The following is a 27,737-nucleotide window of genomic DNA, read 5'->3' on the forward strand; positions in this document are numbered from 1 at the left end:
CAGATCTTCCTGCATTTCGCTACAATTTTCTAATGCTGCAACTTCTCTGTACAATACAGCATCATCCGCGAAAAGCCGCATGGAACTTCCGACACTATCTACTAGCTCATTTATATATATTGTGAAAAGCAAGCATTGCTAGATGTATACGTATTTACTTGAGTCGGAGCTTAGATACGACGGGTATTGTGTTTAGTATCTTTGGAAACGTTAACAAGTAAGCTTTTGTTTAAAATATGTGTCTAATCCGCAGAATTTTTAGTATTAAAATGATGATAAATTTTGTGCATTTTATGACATTGTAAGAAAGTCGTGCATGTGATCGGTGTACCTCAAGTCGTCACTAATGGGAATGGGAGGTCGGTGGAGAATGCTGGGAATGAAAGGGTCCTCGGTCGCAAGGAAGACAAGAGGAAGAGTTCTGTATGGACCATCAGAGGAGGCGGTACTAAAGTTTTACGCTGATGTCGTGCAGTAGGAAGACTTGGTAATTACTCGGATGAGAGGACATCTGTTCTGGGGCGTGGGAAGCACAGTTGTATAGTTAGCAAAATGCAGCCACAAGTGGGACTTGTAACTTTCGAACTAGCAATGAACAGCTTAGTTATTGGGCAATCTACTACCATTCATGCTACGTTTTACGCAGTATGTTACGCTGTTTAGTACTTACTACTGCCCGCATCTCGTGGTCGTGCGGTAGCGTTCTCGCTTCCCGGGTTCGATTCCCGGCGGGGTCAGGGATTTTCTCTGCCTCGTGATGGCAGGGTGTTGTGTGTCGTCCTTAGGTTAGTTAGGTTTAAGTAGTTCTAAGTTCTAGGGGACCATAGATGGTAAGTCCCATATTGCTCAGAGCCATTTGAACCATTTTATTTACTACTCCGTAACCTTGTTTATTCATATATCGTAGGATCACCAATTCTGAATAACATTGCTTTACTTCTAAATAAGTTATCAAGCCAGTACAGGTTTGAAACTCATGATACGACCTACATTTATTATTGAACATTTTCCGATTTTATCATTTCCGATCATTTATCGTAGCTGCAATTTATTATTGTTAATTAATTCGCTTAAATTGGCTGTTCTTAAATTATTAGAGCGTAAGATCACTGTTTACTACAGATTGTTTAGCTACATTAACTATTGCTCGTAAATCAGACATGTATGGCTCGATATTATGACATCAGCGACCCATGTTTTTAATTATAGCTGTACCTAGCCCAATATAATTATTATTGCTAACTAAACTGAGTGTGTACAGAGAGTAAGAATCCCGGTAAGTCCCAACTATAACTGAATGGAGGACTGTGATAATATTTAGGCGCATTTGGATCCAGGACAATAATACTTTATTGCGAACTGAAAACAAACTCTACCCTTCCATCTTGCAGTTTACCTTTGCGAAAGAACAACGCACAAGGTAATGACGCATGTTCTGTGTAGGGCTGCTACGAAGAACTCAATCGAATTTGTCGTTGTGCGGGACTCTTATACAGTGAGCTGTACAGAGCAACCGCTCAACTCCATGGAACAAGGTATTCACTCATTTAATACGAGACTTTGGGCGTAGGATCATATGCAGCGTGATTGACCACGAGACTAATTTCGATGTATTTAAACACTGATGAGTTTGATTGCTTTGTTTAGGTGACCGTGTACATATTACTCGTATAACGATTATTAAATTCTGCATTTCAAACTCCATGCAGATATTCACTAATACCGTACTGCCATCCAATTGCATCATAAACGCGCAAATCTTGGTATGAAAATAAGCACTCGCAGTACTGAGAAACAAAGCGAACAGTCCACCAGGCTCTGACAAAATTCCTATTAGATTTTACTGTGAATACGCTGCAGAATTACCCTCCCTTCCACATAATTATCGAGAATCTCGCCTGCATTCATATGAATGAAATTGCAGTTGTCCGTCAACATAAAAGGTAAAACAACGTATGCACAGAACTGCAAAATCACCATCACAGTTAGTCGTCCTTAGGAGAAAAAAGCACGGGGGGAATAGCGGAACCTTTCCTCACGGTAAAACTACAGGTTCAGAAAAGAGCAGTCGCTTGAATCTTATCTCGCTTAATACACACACGGCATCGTGCCAGTGGTAGACGAAGCTGATTAAGTAATTTCTGGATTGTTACACTTGCGAAATCCGTTACACACTGGAACACGTTTTAGACTGAAAACAAGGACACAATGATACTGAAAAACTGCACTAGCATGCCATTGTCTCAAGGATTTTTTGACCAGTATATTACACGAAGAGCAGATGTTCAACAACAGAGTCGGCCGCGGTGGTCTCGCGGTATTAGGCGCGCAGTCCGGAACCGTGCGACTGCTGCGGTCGCAGGTTCGAATCCTGCCTCGGGCATGGATGTGTGTGATGTCCTTAGGTTAGTTAGGTTTAAGTAGTTCTATGTTCTAGGGGACTAATGACCACAGCAGTTGAGTCCCATAGTGCTCAGAGCCATTTGAACCATTTCAACAAAAGTGAAAGTAATGTCGGATGTGACGCAGGAAAGGAAAGTATGCCCCTTATGTTTTATATAACAACCACTGATTTATCAACTAGTGCCAAAACCTTTCAGATTGTTCACTGAAGATACTCTTATTTACATGTAAGGAACATCGTTTGACAATCTAAAGGAACGGCGAAAATTAAGTCGATAAAATTTTCTCTTCGTGAAATGCATTGGAAGTCACTTGAAATTTGTTATTTTGAGATTATAACAATGAGAAATAACACAGTAGTAACCGATTACAAGGTAATTGATCGATTTTGGAAGACTTTATTTTGTTAAATATTAATGGGTAATACTCATAAGCCATACTGGATAGTACTCATGAGCGATATTATACTGTACAAACACTAGAACTGATGAGTGACACGAACGGAAGGCATAGATCACGATGAACCTGTCTTCTAGTACGTGAACAGAGCACGGACACGTATTCATTCGTCGAGTTTCATTGCGTTTACCTGTGGAGCTATCAAACCAGAAAGTATTTGTTTGGTAATATTACTGACACCAACATGTGTCGGTTTTCCTTTAAGTACGTGTGTAACCTTGTCCCTTATAAGTGAGTATGGAGAAATCATAGCCAGCGATATCTACAATTTTCAAATGTTGGGAGGACTACTAAGGAGCGCTGATCGCATAATAACCTCATCAGCTTCCCATTCTGACTTGAGAAAATAAGTCATAGAAGGAGCGCATATAAGGGAAGTACGTCAGGCAGGACATACACTCGAGTGCAGCATTCACAAATTAATCGGACTTCTCGCCCATGCTGCGTTCTGGCGTCTTCGCCAACAAATGTCACTCATTACCTACTTTAGTCTATTGTTTTCATCCGTTTCGCTTCTCCGTCTAGTTATTCTATGAACTTTATACAGTTTTATTAGATCCATAAGCTTTTTCTTGTGTATGTTATTTTGTTGATATAAAATGACAAGAGTGTCTCAAAGTCGCATTTTATCACTTAACCATTTCCTTTAACAATATTAAATCTGACAGAATTCGTGTTTTTAAATATTACATTTTGTTACTTTAATAATTTGTTCATCTGGGAAGCCCACTATAGACTTCATCTGATGTACTCTATATTTATTACATTCTGTACAATTTTATAATTGTTCAATGTGTAGATGTACAGTAGCGACATCTAACGAGCGTACGGTGGCTTCTGTACTGCAGGTTTTGACTGACAGAAGTGCTATTGGCAGTATGACTCCGCCGGCACTGGGGCCTAGTTTACACTTTATTTTAAATATGTGCGACGATGCTATACTGATTTTGTGTATATTTTGTGATTATGCCACTATGGCTTCATTATATTAGGACATGTTATAAAACAAGTGTTCCCAGTCATATTTCAGGTATTACCTCGTTATTAAGGAAAACGTCCTAACTTCTGCCGTGAGCAGGCTTCTAAAACCTCAGTTTACGATCTCTCTTTTTCCGTGATCCAATTTTGATGATTTGAAGCCTCTTTATTGGTCCGAGGTGCGCGCATGTTCCTTGTGAAATCCACAGGAAAATTCGTGTACTTGTTTTGGAGACTACCATGTTCAAACAGACATAACAGTTTTAGTTAAAATTTTTAATCACGATATTGTTGATCCAATGCTCAAGTTACCTGTGCAAACCCCATGAAAATTTGTCTAATAATTTTGGAGATTAGCATTTTCAAGCAGGCAGACACAACAGTTTTAATGTTTTATTATTAGTACAGATTCCGTTGATGAAATCTTTCAGTCCTTATGTCAAGGTTTCGCGTGCTTCTGGTACCATGAGGCTCATTGTTGAATAGTGCACTAAGAAGTACATTAAATTTATATACAAATCACTATTAGCTAAAATGTGAAGGGTGATCGCCAGCGGTTATTAACTGCTAAAAACTCTCAGACATTTGTATCGGTTTTAGCAGTTCTCGGACCAGTTGCTTGTACGAGATATTCTAAATCGTGTGTCTGCTTTCTGGTCAAATTTGGAGCAGGCCACTAGCTTGTGTCTGTATATTTTCTGCCGGCCACTGTGGCCGAGCAGTTCTAGGCGCTTCAGTCTGGAACCGCGCTGCTGCTACGGTCGTAGGTTCGAATCCTGGCTCGGGCATGGATGTGTGTGATGTCCTTAGGTTAGTTAGGCTTAAGTAGTTCTAAGTCTACGGGCTGATGACCTCAAATTTTAAGTCACATAGTGCTTAGAGCCATTTTTTGTCCATTTTGTGGTAACAGAGTGCACTTTGTAAACAAGTATGGCCAAGAAAAGTACGGCACTGCCGCCAACGTGGCCAAGAAACTGTGGTCGGTAATGTTGTAGTACATGTGGCTGCAAACTGGTTGGTCGCAATGCTGCAGCGTCAGGATATATTGGGCAATATGCTGTTTCTGTAGTACTCATAAACGTGCATTTAGTCTGCCTTTATACGGAGCCACTGTGAAGCGCTTCTTGGTGGTGTTACCACTGAAAATCACTGGATGAAGTAGGAGAATCCAAACGTACCGCTCTATCGCGCTTCTGTGGTGCTGAGTGGCGGACTCTAACTCCGGACCACAGGTGGCGGAACACTGCGTCCTGTTCTTGCCTTCACGTGACACCGCTCGGGGCGCTGATGACCGACCAAGCAGCACGTAACGCTGGTGTTGACAATTGCTCATGACGCACTGGGATTACTGCTAATTGTTATTTAGTAGTACAGGCGTGTAATTCATACTGTTGGCTAGAGACGGATTAAAATGCAGAAAATTTCATCTTTGAAGCTAAAAAGCTTGCATCGATACGCAACATGGAGTGTGAGGAATATTCAGATAACCTGCAGAAAATTAACTTTTTCACAGGACGTTCTTTGGAGAAGACTTGCTGCATGCATGCCGACGTGTAAGGTAATCGACAAGTACTTAAAGCGTCTTCAGATCTGTATCCCTCTCGATCACGAACAAAATTGTGCAACACACAATAAGTTTTTGCAGCATCTTCAGCTAGTTCGGGGCATACATTTGAAAGTCAACCAAAAATTCTGCGCTCTTTATCAAGAATGCCTAAAGTACAGTCAAGTATCTTCTAGCCCTACAAACACCGTATCTGAAAACTCTTTGATAAGAAATTGCCTTCACATGAGTGCATTAAGAAAGATGACATACCTGACATAACGAAGTTTTAATTACCAACTATTACAAGAGGAAGGTAATCACACCCATCATACAACTGCCTGCTTTGAAGTAATTTAATTTCACTGTCCGTTAACTGCTTATAAACCAATGAATACTTGAACCCAGATCAATATGGCGTTCTCTTTGCTTCACAGTCAATAAATATGAGTCTGTGGTAAGAGTCACACTTGGCCAGTAACGTTATCGAGAAATTTTTTGTTATAACAAAGCGATTCACAGCAAGCGAGATTGATGACACGCACATTTTTGCTATTTGTAGCCACCACACATTGGGGTAAACTTTCTGTCTCTTTAATAAACCTTTAACAATTCTTCCTTGCCGGCCGTTGAGGCCGAGCGGTGCTAGGCGTTTCAGTCTGGAACCGCGCGACCGCTACGCTCGCAGGTTCGAATCCTGCCTCGGGTATGGATGTGCGTGATGTCCTTAGGTTAGTTAGGCTTAATTAGTTCTAAGTTCTACGGGACTGATAAACACAGATGTGAAGTCCCATAGTGCTCAGAGCCATTTTGAGCCAATTCTTCCTTTGAGATAATAATGGTGGCACCCAGGATCTTTTTTTAAATTATGTCTTTTTGATTTTCTTATTCAGTAAGAGAAATTGTAAGTAGGCTGTTTACGTTTTCTTATTGGTAACGCCACGTAGCGCTCGGTATGAAAAATCACTGGCTGTGCTGTGCGCAGTCTGTGTTTAGTTTGCATTGTTGTCTGCCATTGTAGTGTTGAGCAGCGGCAGCTGGATGCTAACAGCGCGTAGCGTTGCGCAGTTGGAGGTGAGCCGCCAGCAGTGGTGGACGTAGGGAGAGAGATGGCGGAGTTTTGAAATTTGTAAGAATTGGTGTCATGAACTGATATATATAGTGTGACTATAAAGGTAAATACATTGTTTGTTCTGTATTAAAATCTTTCATTTGCTAACTATGCCTATCAGTAGTTAGTGCCTTCAGTAGTTTGAATCTTTTATTTAGCTGGCAGTAGTGGCACTCGCTGTATTGCAGTAGCTTGAGTAATGAAGATTTTTGTGAGGTAAGTGATTTGTGAAACGTATAGGTTAATGTTAGTCAGGGCCATTCTTTCGTAGGGATTTGTGGAAGTCAGATTGCGTTGAGCCAAAAATATTGTGTTTCAGTTTAAGCACAGTCTTGTATAAATTTTCTAAGGGGACGTTTCAAAATAAAAGTTATCCTGCTCATGAGACTCCATTAGAGAACCGAAACACGGTGGCCCGGCAGCAGCGGCAGGTCAAAGCAGCGCAGCGCGAGGACAAAGGAGGCTCTGCTGCTTTCTCCAGTAGTGGCGCGCCGTGTGGAGTAGAGATAGGGGATCCGCTCCTAAACAGATTCATAGAGTTAAATCTTTCAAAGGAGTGAACAATCAGTGATTCAGAAAAAAAGAATGGTAGCTCCAAACGTTTCCCACAGCTGAAAGAGAGAGAGAGAGAGAGAGGGAGGGAGAGAGACGGAGCATATCAGCAGGGCCTCTGGTGGTCAGAGCATACTGCACGCAACACAACACAGCCAGCGCCGGCCTCTGCCCTGCTTCTACCTTGGCTGCCTGCATTGTGCAGTGCCCCATTGGATTTTGTGTTTCATATATGCCGTGCCATCTCTGTGCTTCCTCTGCCGCGTGCAGTGTCTGGCGGAGCTTTAGCATCGCACTCCGTCAGCAATCGTCGCACGTCCTGCCCTCTGGGCAGTTGATGCAAGCAACAGAACAGAGAGCCTCCTAGCGGATAACATAAGAAATACTTGCAACAACCTGCTCGCAAGAGAACGGACGATTTGTCTCGGATCCGGTGACTGGTGGCCGTTCACCGCTCCCCCCACCCTTGGAACTCGCCCGCTCAACGCTCACCCCACCATTCTCGACTCTAGGCAGAGCGTTGAGCAAAGCAACTCAGGTGTCACTCTGGTCTGTGCAGTCTTAGCTCACACTGTAATACAGCTCGCGGCTCGGCGTACTTGACTCAGCGTCTCTGCATCGTAGTCCATCTCTACTGGATATTGTTCTTCGTAGTAATACCGCTATGTATATTATATTAGTATGTTATGTATACATCATTTGTTTTTATTTTATTTTTATTTGTTTAAACTGATCAGATTAGGTTCCTGACGACTCCTCTTACTATAGGATTTTTATTATGGACACTCGAATTTATACTTTAATTGCTAGCGAACCGATAAACATATCGCAAAATGTGATACACCAATATTTTCCTTGTTTTATTCTGCATAAGACTATATGCAGCACTTTAGTCTTACAGTCAAATTTATATTTTTTTTCTTATTCTGGTACGGATTTTGCGATTTTTGGCGTCTTCGGGAGGAAACGTTCACTTTAAAAATATATGGCTTGCGACGTATTTGTTTGAGGTTAATGAAATTTTAATGTATTATAGCCAAATAAATTGTTAATGTAAATCTCATGTTACAACATTTTACGATCACCCAAAAAACCACGATAGTGCAAAATAAATCAATAGTCAAAAACTTTGTCATATCATGGAAGTTTCAATAAACAATATAAAATTCTTACTCATTATCTGTGTTACTTCAAAATAGGATCAAATAAGATCAAAATACAGGTATAGTACTGGAATAAATCAAGTTCAAAGGGCAATGTGCCTTCCATTTATTTTTTTATTGTGAATGAGTGGTGAGTCATGAAAAAGAGCTAGTTAATTTCAGGGAGTGAACAGTTCTGATCTGATCTCTGAAAAGAACAGTTTTGCCCATCTCTAGTGTGGAGGCAGGGTGCACTGCAGGGAAGCGGTTCTCAGTGGTCTCGTGTGAAGGGGCCAGCCTGGGTCCCACCAATTGTATGCACCCTGCCCGACAGTCTGGATCATCCTCAATGGGACGCTGTTAAGATTTGCATTCTGTAGAGGTGCCATTCATTTGTCATGAAAATTCTTGTTATTGATTTTCGACATGCGGCGGCTGTTGTACTCAACTCTTGCTGATCCATGGCAGAACTGCTGTTGTTTTTGTTCCATGTGTAGCCTTTTTCGGTTCCCCAGCTTGCTGTTACCCTCCGACAGAATTAGTTTTACGAAATTTCGCGCAGAGTTATTCCTCTGCACTGTGGGTGTGGGTAGTTTGTCTGACGGGTGCGATATCAGTGTGTTTGTTTTGAGGTAACGTCACCAACTTTTGGATTATATATGAAGAAAAGACCCCACTCATAACTCGAGCATGAATGAACCTTTGTTCAAATGAAAGACAGTAAGACACGTAAGTCTACATCTGATTAATATTTCACATGGTTCCTTTTATACTTAAAAATTACGACTTGCATCGAAGATGGCAACTTCCAAAATGGTATCCATGTTAGTAACATAGCATCACGATTTTTCTTGCTGTCCCCTCATACTACTACAAATTTCCATGTATTCACCTGTAGTTGTTTTAGAAGGGTGGATACTTAGGACAAACCATTGTAAGACCATATAATGTGCAAATCGTATTAACGAAAATTTCGAAGGTCGCTTTCGAGACGAACATGCAGGCTATGACGGCAGTGCTGAATATCATGACGTCACGAGGCGGTTGTCAGTGTTCCGGCTGTGCTGGAGTTTGCTGGCATGTATCAAGCACGCCGGAGACAGAGGTGGATAGGCGGCTGCTGATAGATGAGACCACGTGTTTTCTACGGTCGCACGTTCGAATCCTGCCTCGGGCATGGATGTGTGTGATGTCCTTCGGTTAGTTAGGTTCAAGTAGTTCTAAGTTCTAGGGGACTGATGACCACAGCAGTTGAGTCCCATAGTGCTCAGAGCCATTTGAACCATTTGACTACGTGTTTTGTAATGATGTCTCCATTGCGAAATTTCATTATCTGAAATTTAGAGCGAGAACACTGGGACTTGCCAGTGTCATTACTTAATCTTTGTGTCTGTGAAAATTTTTTATGTGTTCTTCAGAATTTTCTGCAGAGTCATCCTCTTTATATGGTTCAGACTTGTAGGAATTTTAGAACCGGACATAAGGAACATCTGGAGGCATTAATAAGTCGTGTCTCCCATACAAGATGCGGCCACTATTTAATAGCAGAGAATGCCTATCCAAGAAACATAGGAACGGATTTCAAAACTTCGAAAACACAGCAACAGTATGCCCCACAATTGAACAGCAGAGGAGAATCAGCATATAAAAAATGCAATAGCCAAAAGCAAAACCTACTGAATGAATACACGTCTCTACGTAATAAAACAGTTGGACAGAAACAAATGTATAAATGAACCCAGGCAGAAAATAGCGTGTGATTACCCTCGATATTAAAACCTCGCACTGCTCCCTCTCTCTGCCTGTCACTAACTCTCTCTCTCTCTCTCTCTCTCTCATACACACACACACACACACGCGCGCGCGCAGTTTTAACACACTCATTATCAATAACACTTTGAAATCGCGAGTCTGCCTTCAAATAAAAACGCATAACTCCATTAATACATGACCTAATGGTAGAAACATAACGATTTATTACAGAATAAATTAGATCACAATGATGACGTTAATAGGGGGTACTCGATGAGTGACACCTAAGATTACGCAATGCTGAGCAATATGTTGTTGCCACTGGATTGTGAGGCAGAGAGTATAAATAAACAGAGAGACAGAGAGCAGCCGGCCGGAGTGGCCGAGCGGTTCTAGGCGCTGCAGTCCGGAACCGCGCGACCGCTACGGTCACAGGTTCGAATCCAGCCTCAGGCATGGATATGTGTGTTGTTCTTAGGTTGGTTAGGTTTCAGTAGTTCTGAGTTCTAGGGAACTGATGACCTCAGAAGTTAAGTCCCATAGTGCTCAGAGTCATTTGAACTATTTTTTTGACAGAGAGCATTTGCTTAACATCCCTGGTGACGTGGCATTAGATCAGCCACGTAAAAAGACGGCCATTCGTCGACAGTGCTCTGATTTGCCCAAAACACAACGAAGCGCTTTCCTACCAAGTATCACGGTAAGTAAGCGGCAGTGGAGAAGGCACAGCAGAGGTGAGATGTTTCATAACGGGCGTAGATCCCGCTGACGGTGGTAGAATATGATTTAGCGTTTCTTAAATGTAACTGTCAATATGATTTATCAGCTAAATTGTGGCAGTGTTTAGCGTTTCGCAAATGTAACTGTCATTGTTTTGGCTCAATATGTGGGTGTAAGACCGATGTAATCTGCATACGAAGCAAATGGATAATAAGTGACTTTGTAAACGTTTTTTGTAAACTACTGCAAAGGAAATTACTAGAATTAAAAATGGCAGCCCTTCAAAAAAAAAAAAAACTGTTACAGCCATTCTTTCTAACTCTGAGTCCAGCGAATCAACGACGAGAGCTTCTACTGTGCAGCGGGGACATCATCATCTGGAAGATCTATCATCGTCTTGCTAACGTAACGAGAGAATTTGGCATTGCGCCCCTGGTGACGATTGTTGAAGACTAGGGATACAATGAATGGATACCGACTGTAACGGTACATAAAGTCAATAGAAAAAAAATTCTGAATAATTTATGTCGTGAACAGTGACAGTGATGTGGTCAAAAGCAATGTGAAAGAATTAGTTATGCAGAACGTTGTGTAAAGAAACTGACGTCAAAAATATAAGACAGAGGCATTGCGGGATGACGTGAAGGCATCAGGCACGCGGCAGCAGCGAGCGAAGCATGCAAACAGCAAACGCGAAGGGAAGGAGCATCTGGCGAATATGGGAATCACGGAGGGCGAAAATCGTCCGTCACAGTGCAGCGCGGCAGATCCGTTAAAACGTTTACAGTCAAGCAGCGCAGCCGAAGACGACAGCACTATTGAAAGAATGTTCAAACAAAGACGTAACATAGAAGGGCGCGCAAATTGCAAGTAAAAATCAGTTGCATACAAATATTAAGATTAATTTACATGTGATGCATAAACTAGGACAAACATGAATGATAAAGAGAAAGTTGTAGTTTTAAGAAGCACGGAAGTAGGTTATCCTGGCAGTGGAAGAGGTTCAGAGCAGCAGATTTCGAAAAATAATGTGGACGATATTTCTTTGGATCCACTACGACGATTATCAAGGACCGATGTACGAGATATGCTCTTGTAACACTAAATGTGTCAGAAATGTCAAAGATAGTGCGTCAGAAATAGTTTACGGTACAGTGTCAAAACAAGGTATTGCCGTAATACAAACGGTATCAGAAATACAAGACGTCATCTATCAGGTGCATACTGCTGGAATGCACTTACAGCAAGGATATGAAGTGCTTGAAACCATTCCGACGCATTATACTGGCTCAGCTGATACCATACTTGTTGATAATTAGGATGTGCAGCTCACAGTATTTAAATGTTTCTACCAATAACAACATTATTATGAAGTTCTCAGGAAATTATCGAAAAAATAAAAATAAAAACTTCGAGGAATTTAATCACAAAATATAAGAAAGTAACAAAATATCGAATAGATTCTCTCAGAAACGTCAACATTAGTTAAGGAAATGGAAAAAAATACAAGAATTATTAGTAAAAGACCTTTCAAAATGAATATCTGCAAATACACAGTAGTTGGAGGATCACGAAAATAGAATAACAAGCTTAGAAACAAATATTGCAAAACTAGAAAATGAACCAAAATAAAATGAGGATGGTTGTGAATCAGTTCATAGGTAAATTAGGAAGAAGTAGAAATATGAGATTAAGCAGTTTCACAACGTATTTACTACCAAGAACAGTCTTGATCACAGCGGTTTCAACCACTACTGTGGTCATCTTCAGACCAATCACTAGTGATTCTCCAGCATAAGGAGGTTCTTATTCGATGGTCTGAAGATGACCACAATAGTGGTTGAAACCGATCACCGTAATAAATAAATTGTGATCAAGACTGTTTTTGATAGTAAATATTTGTAACACATTAATCACTGTCATTCCCATAATGTATTCAAAAGTAATTAGTTTCACAACGATCTGTGCTCCAAGGTAAGTGCATTTAAAACACTTGTTACAAGAATGCGGTCGACCTCCACGTCGAACTGGGACAAATTCATAAAAGAACGAACCAAAGACCAGAAGCCTAAGCAGAGGCGGTATGGCAATATACGTCGAAAGTAGAAATCGAAATAAAGCAAATGTAAAAATCATGATACGAGCAATAAAGATGCAAAGAGAAAAATAAGAAGTATTATGTTTGACAATCAGTACTTAGGGGTACGTAAATTCAACAGTTTTTCTGTCAGGGGTAGCATTCACCTGGTAGCATTTAAGCAAAAATTTGAGCGCATATTTCCACAACAGTTGGATGAAAACAAAAGGACTGCATGTGTAATTAGCAGACAGGGTGTGACACTTTAGCGAGGGAATGTTAACTGGGTCGCAATGAGAGACCTATGACCGGTTCATGAAAGCATTTATGAATCAGTTTTGGTCAAGCAGTGGTCAAAACTGCTTCAGAAGGGACATATTTGAAGGTTGAAATTTCAACAGCAGTGGTTGTAACGGTGAGGATAGTAAAAACGAAGCAAGTAAGAGGTGGCAGGAAGGATTCCAAAAGGTAAGTGACAATCATGGAAAGAAATGGACCATATCAGTTAAACAAACGCGAACTGACATAATTTACAATCGATTTAGGAAGACGTGTTAAACCCATGGAATGAAAAAAATCATTAAATCTTAATACGATTGAAACAAATAATTGTAACAAGTTATCTCGAAAGAGTAAGGAAGAGATATAGGAATCAAAGCAGGTAGGTACTAACAAAGATATAAAGACAAGTAGGTGACGATATAGGGTTCTATTGAATGTTAATTAGGGCCATTAGACTGGCGATAGAGAGGAAAAGTATGGGAATAGAGTTGAGGAATCTGACCAAAACATAGTTAGATAAAGAAAATGAATAAAATACACACATCAAATAAAGTTTTTCGTCACCCCAGTTCCAGGAACTCACGAAGATAGACGTTGACTGTGGATGTTGTATCACAGACACAGTCCAACTGACTGTTCAGAGACGTCACTGAACCTACCCAAAAATATAAAAAAAAACATGCACGAGCAGCGCCTGGCGGCCACGGTGGCCGAGCGGTGCTAGGCGCCTCAGTCAGGAACCGCCCGACTGCTACGGTCGCAGGTTCGAATCCTGCCTCTGGCATGGATGTGTGTGGTTTAAGTAGTTCTAAGTTCTAGGGGACTGATGACCTATGATGTTAAGTCCCATAGTGCTCAGAGCCATTTTGAGCAGCGCCTATTAGACAGAGGGGCTCCGACAGCCGATCAGTTCCAGTCATTCGACCAGGAAGGAGGTACACGGCTCGTCTTGTCTGTAGTTCAGCCATGTCTTAGACGGTCAATACCGCTGTTCGATCGCGTCCGCATCGTTACTTATTGCCAGGAAGGGCTCTCAGCAAGTGAAGTGTCCAGGCGTCTCGGAGTGATCCAAAGCGATATTGTTCGGACATGGAGGAGATGCAGGGAGTCAGGAACTACTGTCGATGACGTGCCTCGCTCAGGCCGCCCAAGGGATATTACTGGAATGGATGACCGCTCGAAGGAATCCTATCTACAGCACCACCATGTTGAATGATGCTTTACGTACAGCCACAGGACGTCGTGCTGCGACTCACACTGTGCGCAACAGGCTCGGGATTGGCATCACTTTCTCTCCACCGATGAGTGTCGCATATGTCTTCAACCAGACAATCGTCGGAGACGTGTTTGGAGGCAACCTGGTCACCCTGAAAGCCTTAGACACACTTTCCAGCGAGTACAGCAAGGTGGAGGTTCCCTGCTGTTTTGGGAAGCTATTATGTGGTCAGACGTAAGCCGCTGGTGGTCATGGAAGGCGCCGTAACGGCTGTATGGTACGTGAATCTCATCCTCCCACCGATAAAGCAACCATATCGGTAGCATATTGGCGAGACATTCGTCTTCATGGACGACAATTCGCGCCCCCATCGTGCACATATTGTGAATGATTTCTTTCAGGATAAGGACATCGCTCGACCAGAGTGGCCAGCATGACATGAACCCTATCGAAGCTGCCTGAGATAGATTGAAAAGGGGTGTTTATGGACGACGTGACCCACCAACCACTCTGAGGGCTCTAAGCCGAATCGCCGTTGAGGAGTGGGACAATCTGGACCGACAGTACCTTGATGAACTTGTGGATAGTATGGCACGGCGAACACAGGCCTGCATCAATGCAAGAACACGTACTACTCAGTATTAGAGGTACTGGTGTGTACAGCAATCTGGACCACCACCTTTGAAGGTCTCGCTCTGTGGTGGTACAACATACAATGTGTGGTTTTCATGAGCAACAAAAAGGGTGGAAATGAAGTTTATGTTGATCTCTATTTCAATTTTCTGTACAGGTTCCAGAAGTCTTGGAACCGAGGTGACGCAAAACATATTTATGTGTGTATTTTCATAACTAAAAAGAACAGTTAAAATTAAGTATCAAGGAAAAACACAACAACAACAGAGGCAGAAGTCAACAATTATGTAATTGAAAGGTAGAACCTCAGTGGACTACAAGAGTTCTTCCGTGAGTATGTAATAGGTGATAACAGGGCTTCGAGCTACAATAGTGTTGTTTCCTTATTCAGTTTTCTGCACTGCTATCTACTCTTTTGATGTCCATAACCTATCAAACTGATTCTTTAACTATCGAATGGAAACCTGGGAAAACAAACTCAGAGAACTAACGACTCTCAAATACTAGGTAAGGGAAACAAAAGGAGACACAGTGAAATTGCGGTAGGAAATGACAAGACACATGTACATGAGACAGATCAAACTTCGGAAGTCAATAGCAGATCAATAGAAACGACCCTGAATAATTAATATCAAAGGTAAGAAAAGCGCAGAAGAATAAATACAAAGTTCCACACAAACAACAAAGAGAAATAAAATATTAAGATGCAGTGGATAAGATAAGTTACAAAAAAACATTCAAATGACACATAAAGCAACTGAGAAATTATGAGACGATATCAAGTTATAATAGGCACAACAAAGAGAGGTTCTGAGGTAAAGCTAGCTGAAGCAAAGTTTTATAATTATTCAAAAACGAAAAAGTGAGAGAGTAACAAGGTAGAAGAAAGAAGCAGTAAATATAAAATGTAGGTGACCGATGTTGAACTACATTAATCAAAGTAACAAGTACGGGACGGGTAACCAGGTAAAGAGTCAGCCAGTAATAAGGAAACAGGGAAATAAAAATTTATTGGTCTGGTGATCATAGAAGGTGACAAGAAATAGTATTGAAGTAGTTGGTTAAACATTAGGCAATAGTATTGAAACAGTTAATAGAAGATGGTTTTGCTATGACAATTAAGCGCCGCTGAAGCTGCGAAGTACGAGTCAGAAAGTAGTAACTAATGTGCAAAGCTAGTTAATAGAAATATGGTAAAAACGTGTCATGACAATCAATTAATGAAAGAAAAAAGTAAATGCAAGTACATAAAGCATGACTGGACAAATTGAAAAAAATAATAATAATAAACTGCAGAGAAATACGTAGTGAATACACCTACCGAGCTCCGAGGGTCGAACATTCGCCCATTAAATCTGAACATTTCTCACCATTAGTCTAATATTCATACTCAAAATGGTAATTAAGTAAAATTGGCAACAACGAAGTACAAACTCTCTAATATAGAAAAATTAGCCAAACATTTACACACTGTATCTTCTTTTCGTTTCATAGTCAACTACTAACTAACAGCAATAGGTAATTCCAAAGACAAAATGTTTAGGTAACTGATTTATCCCCTGACGTCGTATATCCTGACAGTTTACCACAACAAATTGTATCAAAAGACGCGTTTTGAAGATATCTTTAATGAGGTATACGTTAGCTTCGCTGCACGCTTAATGTTTCTGGTATTTTAATTTCTAAATTTTGGACGTTTAATGTGCTCAGACCGCGGCGTTTGAATTCGTGTAACGAAACAGTGATATTTCCGTGACGTCACGGGGTTTCTGCTTGGCTGGCTGACATTAGCAACCACCTTGTTAATTTTCATACCATATTTGTCTTAATATTTGTTTTTGTTGATTACGAATTTATGCATTTTAAGTGATCTAGCGTATGGCAAATCTCTCCCAAACGTGTTGTTTTTAGTACGTTTTCTTGTGCTAAAGTGTCGGCAGATTTGACATTTAGTGCAAGAAGCCGTATTATGAAAGACGGTGTGTTTTGGAAAATGTGACGTCAGTGGCTAAACATGTCACTACACTTTCTACGCACTTAATTTTGTACGCTAAACTGATAGTTACAACAAAGTAACAACTTTCTATTATCTACTAATGCATTTTTGCTTACCTTAATTATTTGTTTGTACAGGAAATCAGCTCGTCGATCTTCAGCGCCGCAAAATTGTATTTGACCATTTTACTGTGATTTTGCTACCGCAGTAGTTCTATTTGAGAAAACACATCGCAAGGGCACAGAGTCTGTCCTCATTCATAGTATCATACATAAATGTTTTCACTCGCTTTAACCAGGAAACGCATTCGCCAAATTGTTTTCATAAAGAAAGTTCAACAAAGAAGAAGCACCTGACGCTTTCATAAAATCATTTCGTCTATATAGTACGTTCGGTTCATGACATAAGTCTGAACACTGTAGTTTAAACAAATCGACAGTTACATTTAGTTCTTTTCTGGCAAAAAATTTATGTTTGGGAAAAAAAGACAGTTCAAAGAGTTGTGCAGTTGACACGTGATCACAAAAATTAAATCGATCAGTGATCTGAGTCATGATGCGCTCACAAATGTCTCGTGCACATCCCATTCTCAATTGAGTGAAACACCCTCGTTTTGCATTCTTCACTGCATGAATATCCCTTTGCTGAAGTTGTTTGAAGAGAATGTCACAATAAGGCATGACTTTATTTAAAAAATGTAACCAGAATGTAGCTAGAAGAGGATATCTTCGTCTTGCAGGACACCCTTGAGTCCCATAGATTGTTTATTGTCTTGCAATTATTACTGTCATCATCAATGTTTATTCCGTGCATTCAACAATTTCCTTCTGGTATTATTGTATAGTTGTAACTGTAACGCTACGTGATCTAAAGTTTCCTCTGACGGACTGAGGACAAATAGGAATCGTTTGCTCACTGTCTCGTAAAGAACGGCTCTGCGTTTGGGAGAGTGGGAAAAAAGATACAAATTCCTTCCAAGTTCCCGAAGAAGATCCGCACTTGCTTATTACCTGTTATTTAACTGAAATGCATAAAAGTGAATGAAGTGAGCATCTTAATACACCTCTATAATTCAGGTTTGAACACGTTTGTGCCTATCAGTTTCTTAGGTGTTTCATTTATGTTCATTATCTCTAGCTCGCTGAGAAAAACTGCAGTTACATCTTCTGCAGGCATTTACCTCGCGAATTGATTGCAACAGTTCATTTTGAATGGTTTTGGAGAGGCCTAAGGGAACCCTGTTTTCTGATTTTCTGATGTGCTACTTCAACACGCCATCAAGTTCTGCCTTAAGATAAAATAGTCTGACAAAAATTCCTGGATTCCTGGAATTTTCTGTTTCGTCATGGCCCCTTAAGTTCAACTCAAATTTGCTGCACAGTTTAATGCAATCAGTTCATTCAAAATACACCGTTTGTTTTGAGTTTTCATTGTCGTACATAATGTTCACTTTCCTTAGGATCGAAAAGTTAGTAAAACCATTTTAAGTTTTTCGCAAGAATTGTGTTTTTTCACGTTTACGTGAAATTTTTTTAAGTCCATGATACCATCGTCAGTGCAGGCACAATCATTACTGGTTGTCACAAGACAGGTGAAACAGAAAAATGGGCTTTTACTTCACAACCATACAACCACTCAGCTGTGTTGCACATTGTTCTTTTAAAAGTTCGTGTATACCCTTGCCTGGAGTTAAACTTGTTTTATTTCTTCGTTAACTTTTAAGATTGGCCTGGGCGGCCCAAGTTCCATCATTTTTATCCTATTGGCGTGTTCCAAATTTTTCCTGATACATTGCTGTTCCACGTTATCCGCTAACACAGTCAGCAAACAAGGTAGCTAAAGTAACGGAACATATTTCGCACGGTTTGTTCTAATAATTGTTCGTGAAACTCTTGCAAGGTGTTGATATTTACATTACCGTATCCTAGTGCACTCCGTCGAAAAATTTCCAAACTTATTTCAACAGTGGATAGAATAGCCAATGAAAAAACAAAAACAACTATCAAAAACACTGTCAAAACAGTAATACTTGACGTTGATTACTGTCAAATCAGAGCATAACGGTGATATACAGGGACAGGGATTCGAGAGCGACGTTTCAGCAACTCTATTCATTCTCTTTTGGTAGAAGAAGCGGATCGTGAAAAGTGTGTGGAGGTTGGTAGGTCACGTTTCGGCTTGACGACCAGAGCATACGAGCCGACCATAAGAGCTGTCCTCAATACAAGCCACGCCCCAAACCTCTGATAAATAGAGCTGAAGCGGCATTTCAAGGCGCAGCCGTAAGACTAGCTACTATCTGTTCGAAAAACATCGCTCGATATCACATATTAACAGTTCCAAAAACGTTCACCGGCATTATTTAATTCCATGTGGGAAATATGCGAAATGGGTCCTAATGATGTAAATCTGGAACACGTTGTTCAGAAATTTATTTTAATATATATTTTGGGGCTGCTTCGCCTCAGAAACTATAATTACAAGCGGCACCCGGACTCTACAATTTTCCAATGTGGGCTCTTTACCGAAGAAGCAACGTTTACTAATTACGCTAATTCAGACTTGCATAACATGCACTACTGGGCAGTCTAAAATGTACACTGGATTCGTCAGGCGCAACGTCAACGGCTATGAGCGGAAACGTATTGTGCTGCATCTTAGGAAATGACATTGTAGAACCTTGCTTCATCTCAGGTGTTCTAAATGGACATTGGTACGTAGCTTTCCTGACGAACATTCTGCCGGTTCTTCTAGAGGAGGTACCACTGGATATTCAACAGTGTTTGTGGCTGCAACACGACGGTTGTCCAGCTCACTCATCCCATGTCGCAAGGCCAACACTGAATGAGAACTTTCCTGGGCGTTGGCTAGAACGAAATTCTGTTGTCAACTGACCTGCGAGGCCATCCGGTTTGACTCTTCTTTGATTTCTTTCTTTGGGGAGGGCTCAGAGAGGCCGTCTATGACGTTGCCCCATCTACGCAAGACGACATATGTCGTCGAAACGAAAGTGCATGCTCTACCACATCATTCAATGTAATTACACTACTGGCCATTAAAATTGCTACAGCAAGAAGAAATGCAGATGATTAACGGGTCTTCATTGAAAAAATATAATATAATAGAACTGACATGTCATTACATTTTCACGCAATTTGGGCGCATAGATCCTGAGCTTTGATACGCCTGGGCTTTGAGTCAAACAGAGCTTGGATAGCGTGTGCAGGTACAGCTGCCCATGCAGCTTCAACATGATACCGCAGTTCAACAAGAGTAGTGACTGGCATATTGTGACGAACCAGTTGCTTGGCCACCACTCACCAGACGTTTTCAATTGGTGAGAGATCTGGAGAATGTGCTGGCCAGGGCAGCAGTCAAACATTTTCTGAATCCAGAAAGGCCCGTACAGGACCTGCAACATGCGGTCGTGCATGATCCTGCTGAAATGTAGGGTTTCGCCGGGATCGAATGAAGGGTACTCCCACGGGTCGTAACAAATCTGAAATGTAACGTCCACTGTTCAAAGTGCCGTCAATGCGCATAAGAGGTGACCGAGACGTGTAACCAATGGCAGCCCATACCATCACGCCAGGTGATACGCCAGTATGGCGATGACGAATACACGCTTGCAATGTGCGTTCACCGCGATGTCGCCAAACACGGATGCGACAATCATGATGCTGTTAACAGAACCTGGATTAATTAGAAAAAAAAATGACGTTTTGCCATTCGTGCACCCAAGTTCGTCGTTGAGTACATAATCACAGACTCTTATGTCCGTGATGCAGCGTCAAGGATAACCGCAGCCATGGTTTCAGAGCTGATAGTCCATGCTCCTGCAAACGTCGCCGAACTGTTCGTGCAGATAGTTGTTGTCTTGCAAACGACCCCATCTGTTGACTCAGGGATCGAGACGTGGCTGCACGATCCGTTACAGCCATGCGGATAAGATGCCTGTCATCTCGACTGCTAGTGATACGAGGCCGTTGGGATCCAGCACGGCGTTCCGTATTACCCTCCTGAACCCACCGATTCCATATTCTGCTAACAGTCATTGGATCTCGACCAACGCGAGCAGCAATGTCGCGATGAATAAACCGCAATCGCGATAGGCTACAATCCGACCTTTAACATAGTCGGAAACGTGATGTTACCCATTTCTCCTCCTTATACGAGGCATCACAACAACATTTCACCAGGCAACGACGATCAACTGCTTTTTGTGTATGTGAAATCGGTTGGAAACTTCCTCATGTTAGCACGTTGTAGGATTCGCTACCTGCGCCAACCTCGTGTGAATGCTCTGAAAAGCTAATCATTTGCATATCATAGCATCTTCTTTCTGTCGCTTAATATTCGCGTCTGTAGCACGTCATCTTCGTGGTGTAGCAATTTTAATGGCCAGTACTGTACATCTGTTCACCAGTCTTTCGAATGGCTATTGCATACGTGCCTTTTCGACCATTGTCAACAGTTTAAACACATGCTTAAAAAAAGGATAAAATTATTTTTCTGGAAGGCAAAATTTATAGTATGTGACTTTGGTGGTTCCCATGTCATTGTTAGTAAATTGCTTATTTCATTTACGTTTGAATGAAATTGTATTACAGTGTCAAGTAAGACGACACCGTTTATTGCACATATCTGGCATCACTATCATCACTCGCTTATGTTCAGCATGAAACAACGTTTCATGAAGAGGAATATTTATTTTGCGGTGTACAGGTGGTCACTAAGTTTTTTAATAAACTGTTTAGTTTAATGAATGATATAAGGTTGAACAATGTAGGTAGTTGTCCAACAGCACCCACCCACCCACAGGAATATCTAACATTTTGATATTTAATACAGTAGTTGCTTTTTGCTGTGCATAAGACCTCTTTATTTTTCAAGAAAGAACAGCTGATTTATGCGTTTCAACTCACGTAAATCTGGGAGGATATATAAATGTGAAATAGTTTTCCAAAGCCCTTTGTGATGCCCTAGCTTCTAGCCTGTGTCATATTTCCATATATAACATTCATAGGTGAACCTGCATGTAGGTCGTCAGCTGGCTCAAGTAGATGTATAGCTTTATTCTCGTAGCGCAGCTCTGCTTGGTCCGAGACGCATGCTTGGCAGTGTTTGCATCGCAAATGCCATTTCTGTACTCACTGCTCTCACATTCTATGACGTTTCATGAATTCTTTTAAGACTGGTTTCAACCTCAACATGAGAAACGATATCACTGTAATTGTCTTTTAAGACTGGTTTCAACCTCAACATGATAAACGAGGTCACTGTAATTGTCTTCTCAAGAGCTATGTATACAAAAAGTATATAGTTCCAGTAAAAAATAAAATAAAATAAAATAAACTATTTGCTTCAACATCTACGTTGATACCAGCGCCGGAAACATTATCCAAATAAAAAACAGGTGCCCTCGAATTAAAAGGGGTGTTACGTCTTACGTAACTGTCCCTGTATATGTAATGTAACTAAAAATGATTCAAATGGCTCTGAGCACTATGGGACTTAACTTCTGAGGTCATCAGTCCCCTAGAACTTAAAACTACTTAAATCTAACTAACCTAAGGACATCACACATATCCATGCCCGAGGCAGGATTCGACTGTAGCGCCTGGAACCGCTCGGTCACTCCGGCCGGCCGTAATGTAAATAATTATCACATATTGTCTTTTGGTTTAGTTTATTATAATTTGTCACTAATTTATGAATTGTTTGTACGTTTAATGTTTTCAAGATGTAAAGAGATCTGGAAATGGATGCCCGACTTGGTCATCAGCATTAACAACGATCGAGGCCTTCATCCAAAAACAAGGCGCCTCGCCCACAATCCAACTGTCGTTTGGGAGTTGATTTGATTTTAATCAAGATTATTTGCTCTCATATGTGTTAACAGAAACGACAATATGTCCATATAATTAGTAATATGAAGTTAAATGCTACGAGAATTGTAGTGGTCTTAAATATAAAAATGGACAGCGGCATACCAGTGTTTATATTAAAAATATGTAACCACATAATACACTTTAATCAAACATCATATAAATTTGGAAAGATATGAAATTCCTCCTATATATGATTAGGAAAAACAAAGCAAAAAGAAGCACAGAACTGGGAAGTGAAATCTTCGACAAAGGTTTAACTCTTTTTTTTTTCGATATTCACTGTTTTAAAAATAATTACTGTGGATTGTATTATAATTATGTTAATAGGGGGACTCAGTGAATGATACGTAAGATTATGTAGTGTTGAGCAATATGTTGCCATTGGATGTGAGAAAGAGAGCTTAAATGTATCGGCGGAGGTTCGAGTCCTCCCTCGGGCATATGTGTGTGTTTGTTTTTCCTTAGGATAATTTAGGTTAAGTAGTGTGTAGGCTTAGGGACATGACCATAGCAGTTAACTGCCATAAGATTTCACACACATTTGGACATTTATTGGCTTAAATAAATTATGGGACACAGTACATCCTGGTGACGCGGTATTACATCAGCCACGTTAAAAGACGGCCATTGACCGACCCCAGAAGGCAACATATATATCGCTAACAAAATGAAGGGCTCTGGTTGGCCCAAAATACAAGGAAGCACTTTCTTACCGTGTGCCAGTGTAAGAAAGCGGCAGTCGTGAACGAAAGGTGAAAGTGTGTGTTTGCATGTCGGGTTTAGCTTCTGCTGATAACAGTAGAATATGGCTTTTCAGTTAAATTGTTGAACTGTTTAGAGTTTCTTAAATGTAACTGTCATTATCTTGGTGCAATAAGCGGGTGTAAGACCTTTGTAATCGGCATACAACGCAGATGGTGTTTTTTAAGCCACCACAAAGGAAATTCCTAGAACTAAAACTGGCATCACTTAAAAAAAAGTGAGTGCTATTATTTGACCACTAACTCCTGTCAGACTTCACATCATTCTACACCGTTATAGCCATTCATCCAGATCCTGAGTGTGGCGAATCCACGACTAGGGCTTCTAACGTGCAGAGGGGACATTATCGTCTGAGAGACACAGGTCAGTGTATTTCAGGTGCCTACAGCGAGATAAGACAAGTGTGTCTCCACCAGCAACCTCGCCGAGTTGAACGATACATCACCAATACATGTGTTTTGAAAAAAGAACCTCGAACGGATAAAAATGGCGGTAGCAGAAGAAATAGGTGTTTCAATAGGTTCAAAACGACAGGAAACATGACTACATTAGAAAAAAAACGCTCAGTAAACCGATATGATGCAATGATTGTCAATCTGAAACGAAAAAAATAAAAACAGAAAAATAGATACTTTTTTGTTATTTGCAGATGACAAGCCTTGGAATGTATGGTAAACATAAATTATCATCATAACTGATACGTATGCAAGGTATGCAAGCGACTGTAAATACTTCACCTTCTGAATTAGTATCCTAACACTAATTTTAAGCTTAGCACGAAGGTACAACATTTAGTGCATCAACTCTGCGATAAGCGCCTTCCGCTATACATCGCATGTAAATTGACATAAAATTTTATGCCTGGATATTAATGCTTTCTGTATGCAAAGTGCTTTAAATCGAAATCCATGTAGCCTGCACGAGATGTTATCAAGCCATATTAATTTTTAGAGAGCATAATAACCCAAATTCCACTGATGATAGTAAACAAAGTTCTCAAATATGTTTGCGTAATGCAAAAGTAAGCAATTGATGTCCTCCACTGAGCGGAATTCCTCTACAGCATTCCTTATCAAGCACTGAAAGCAGCAAGGGCTACAAAATTTGGGGTAAATGTATCAGATACAAGCTCATGATTCACATATTTACATTTGTCATCATCATCTTGTTCACCTCCAGGAATGAGGCTGATAGCCTCTTCCATCTTCTAAGGTTATTTTTGGGCCTGTCTCATTTCGGGCCTATCAGCTAGTTTTTCCTTGCTCTAGGATGTGTCTCAACAGTTGCTTCGTAAGTCTTTCTTCTGGCATTCTGCTCATGTGCTCTTTCATACGTTTCTGTATTTCTCCATTGTTTTCTTTATACTGTCAACTTCCAGTTCTTTTCGTTCTTAATGTGTGCAATTCACGGGTCTTCTTCTTCCTTTAGTTGTCAGTCTTCAGAGTGTTTTGACTGCGGTCTGTCACAAATTTCTCTCTTGTGCCGACTTCTTTATCTCAGAGTAGCACTTGCATCCTATGTCCTCAGTTATCTGCTGACTGTACTCGTATAACAACCTCTGTCTTCTTGTCTTCGCCTACAGTTTTCTCCCTGTACAGCTACCTCTATTGCTATGGAGGTTTTCCCTGATGTCTTAACGTATGTTCTGTCTCCCTGTTGCTCTTCCTTATCAGTGTTTTCCACATGGTCTTTAGTTCGCCGATTCTACAGACAACCTCCCCACTCCTTACCAATCCACCTAATTTTTAACATTCTTATGTGCCACCACATCTCAAAAACTTCGATTATCTACTATTCAGTTTTCCCACAATCCATGCTTCACTAGTATACCATGCTGTTCTGGAATTCTCAGGAATTTGTTCCTCAAATTAAGGTCAATGTTTTATACCAGTAGACTTATATTGGCCAAGAAAACTCTCCTTGGCTGTGTAAGTCTGCTATTCGTGTTTTCCTTCAGCTTCGACCATCATGGGTTATTTTGCTACAAAGGTAGCAGAAGTCCTTAACTTCGTCTACTTCGTGATAACCAATTCTGATGTTACGTTTACCAGTTTACTCTCTGTCCATACTCAGTAATCATTAGACTGGTCACTACACTCAGCATATCCTGTAACTCCCTTTCTCTTTCACCGAGGATGGCAATGTCACCAGAGAATCTCTCTCTCTCTCTCTCTCTCTCTCTCTCTATATATATATATATATATATATATATATATATATATATATATATATATATATATATATATATGATATCTGCTCTTTCTTTCGGACATGTCCGAAATAACAGATACCATCGGTGACCATGCAGCTTGTTAGAATGAAATTACAATGAAATGAATACCCTTAGCTGCATACAGGCGTTGATATAAGTCAAAGGGGACAGTTGAAAAATGTGTGCCCCAACCGGGACTCGAACCTGGGATCTACTGCTTACATGGCACCCTCTCTGTCCATTTTTTTTCTTCTGTTGATCTCATTTTGTTCTATATTGTTCGTTGAATTTGTTCGTGGTGGACGTCTGATGACACCCGTTCAGATTGTTCGTTGATCTGTTCACTAAGTTTTTTTTTATTACAGAAGGTAGCTAAACCCTCTGGCCGAACACGCTGAGCTACCGTGCCTGCCTTAACTTCTCAGGTCATCAGTCTCATAGACTTATAACTACTTAAACTACTTAAACTACTTAAACTACTTAAACCTAACCAACGTAAGGACATCACGCATCCATGCCCGAGGTAGGATTCGGACTTGCGACTGCAGCAGCAGCGCGGCTCCGGACTGAAGCAGTGAGCCTTAACTATATACACTCCTGGAAATTGAAATAAGAACACCGTGAATTCATCGTCCCAGGAAGGGGAAACTTTATTGACACATTCCTGGGGTCAGATACATCACATGATCATACTGACAGAACCACAGGCACATAGACACAGGCAACAGAGCATGCACAATGTCGGCACTAGTACAGTGTATATCCACCTTTCGCAGCAATGCAGGCTGCTATTCTCCCATGGAGACGATCGTAGAGATGCTGGATGTAGTCCTGTGGAACGGCTTGCCATGCCGTTTCCACCTGGCGCCTCAGTTGGACCAGCGTTCGTGCTGGACGTGCAGACCGCGTGAGACGACGCTTCATCCAGTCCCAAACATGCTCAATGGGGGACAGATCCGGAGATCTTGCTGGCCAGAGTAGTTGACTTACACCTTCTAGAGCACGTTGGGTGGCACGGGATACATGCGGACGTGCATTGTCCTGTTGGAACAGCAAGTCCCCTTGCCGGTCTAGGAATGGTAGAACGATGGGTTCGATGACGGTTTGGATGTACCGTGCACTATTCAGTGTCCCCTCGACAATCACCAGAGGTGTACGGCCAGTGTAGGAGATCGCTCCCCACACCATGATGCCGGGTGTTGGCCCTGTGTGCCTCGGTCGTATGCAGTCCTGATTGTGGCGCTCACCTGCACGGCGCCAAACACGCTTACGACCATCATTGGCACCAAGGCAGAAGCGACTCTCATCGCTCAAGACGACACGTCTCCATTCGTCCCTCCATTCACGCCTGTCGCGACACCACTGGAGGCGGGCTGCCCGATGTTGGGGCGTGAGCGGAAGACGGCCTAACGGTGTGCGGGACCGTAGCCCAGCTTCATGGAGACGGTTGCGAATGGTCCTCGCCGATACCCCAGGAGCAACAGTGTCCCTAATCTTCTGGGAAGTGGCGGTGCGGTCCCCTACGGCACTGCGTAGGATCCTACGGTCTTGGCGTGCATCCGTGCGTCGCTGCGGTCCGGTCCCAGGTCGGCGGGCACGTGCACCTTCCGCCGACCACTGGCGACAACATCGATGTACTGTGGAGACCTCACGCCCCACGTGTTGAGCAATTCGGCGGTACGTCCACCCGGCCTCCCGCATGCCCACTATACGCCCTCGGTCAAAGTCCGTCAACTGCACATACGGTTCACGTCCACGCTGTCGCGGCATGCTACCAGTGTTAAAGACTGCGATGGAGCTCCGTATGCCACGGCAAACTGGCTGACACTGACGGCGGCGGTGCACAAATGCTGCGCAGCTAGCGCCATTTGACGGCCAACACCGCGGTTCCTGGTGTGTCCGCTGTGCCGTGCGTGTGATCATTGCTTGTACAGCCCTCTCGCAGTGTCCGGAGCAAGTATGGTGGGTCTGACACACGGTGTCAATGTGTTCTTTTTTCCATTTCCAG

This window comes from Schistocerca gregaria, chromosome 2 (genome assembly GCF_023897955.1).
Source record: "Schistocerca gregaria isolate iqSchGreg1 chromosome 2, iqSchGreg1.2, whole genome shotgun sequence".
Classification (NCBI taxonomy): domain Eukaryota; kingdom Metazoa; phylum Arthropoda; class Insecta; order Orthoptera; family Acrididae; genus Schistocerca; species Schistocerca gregaria.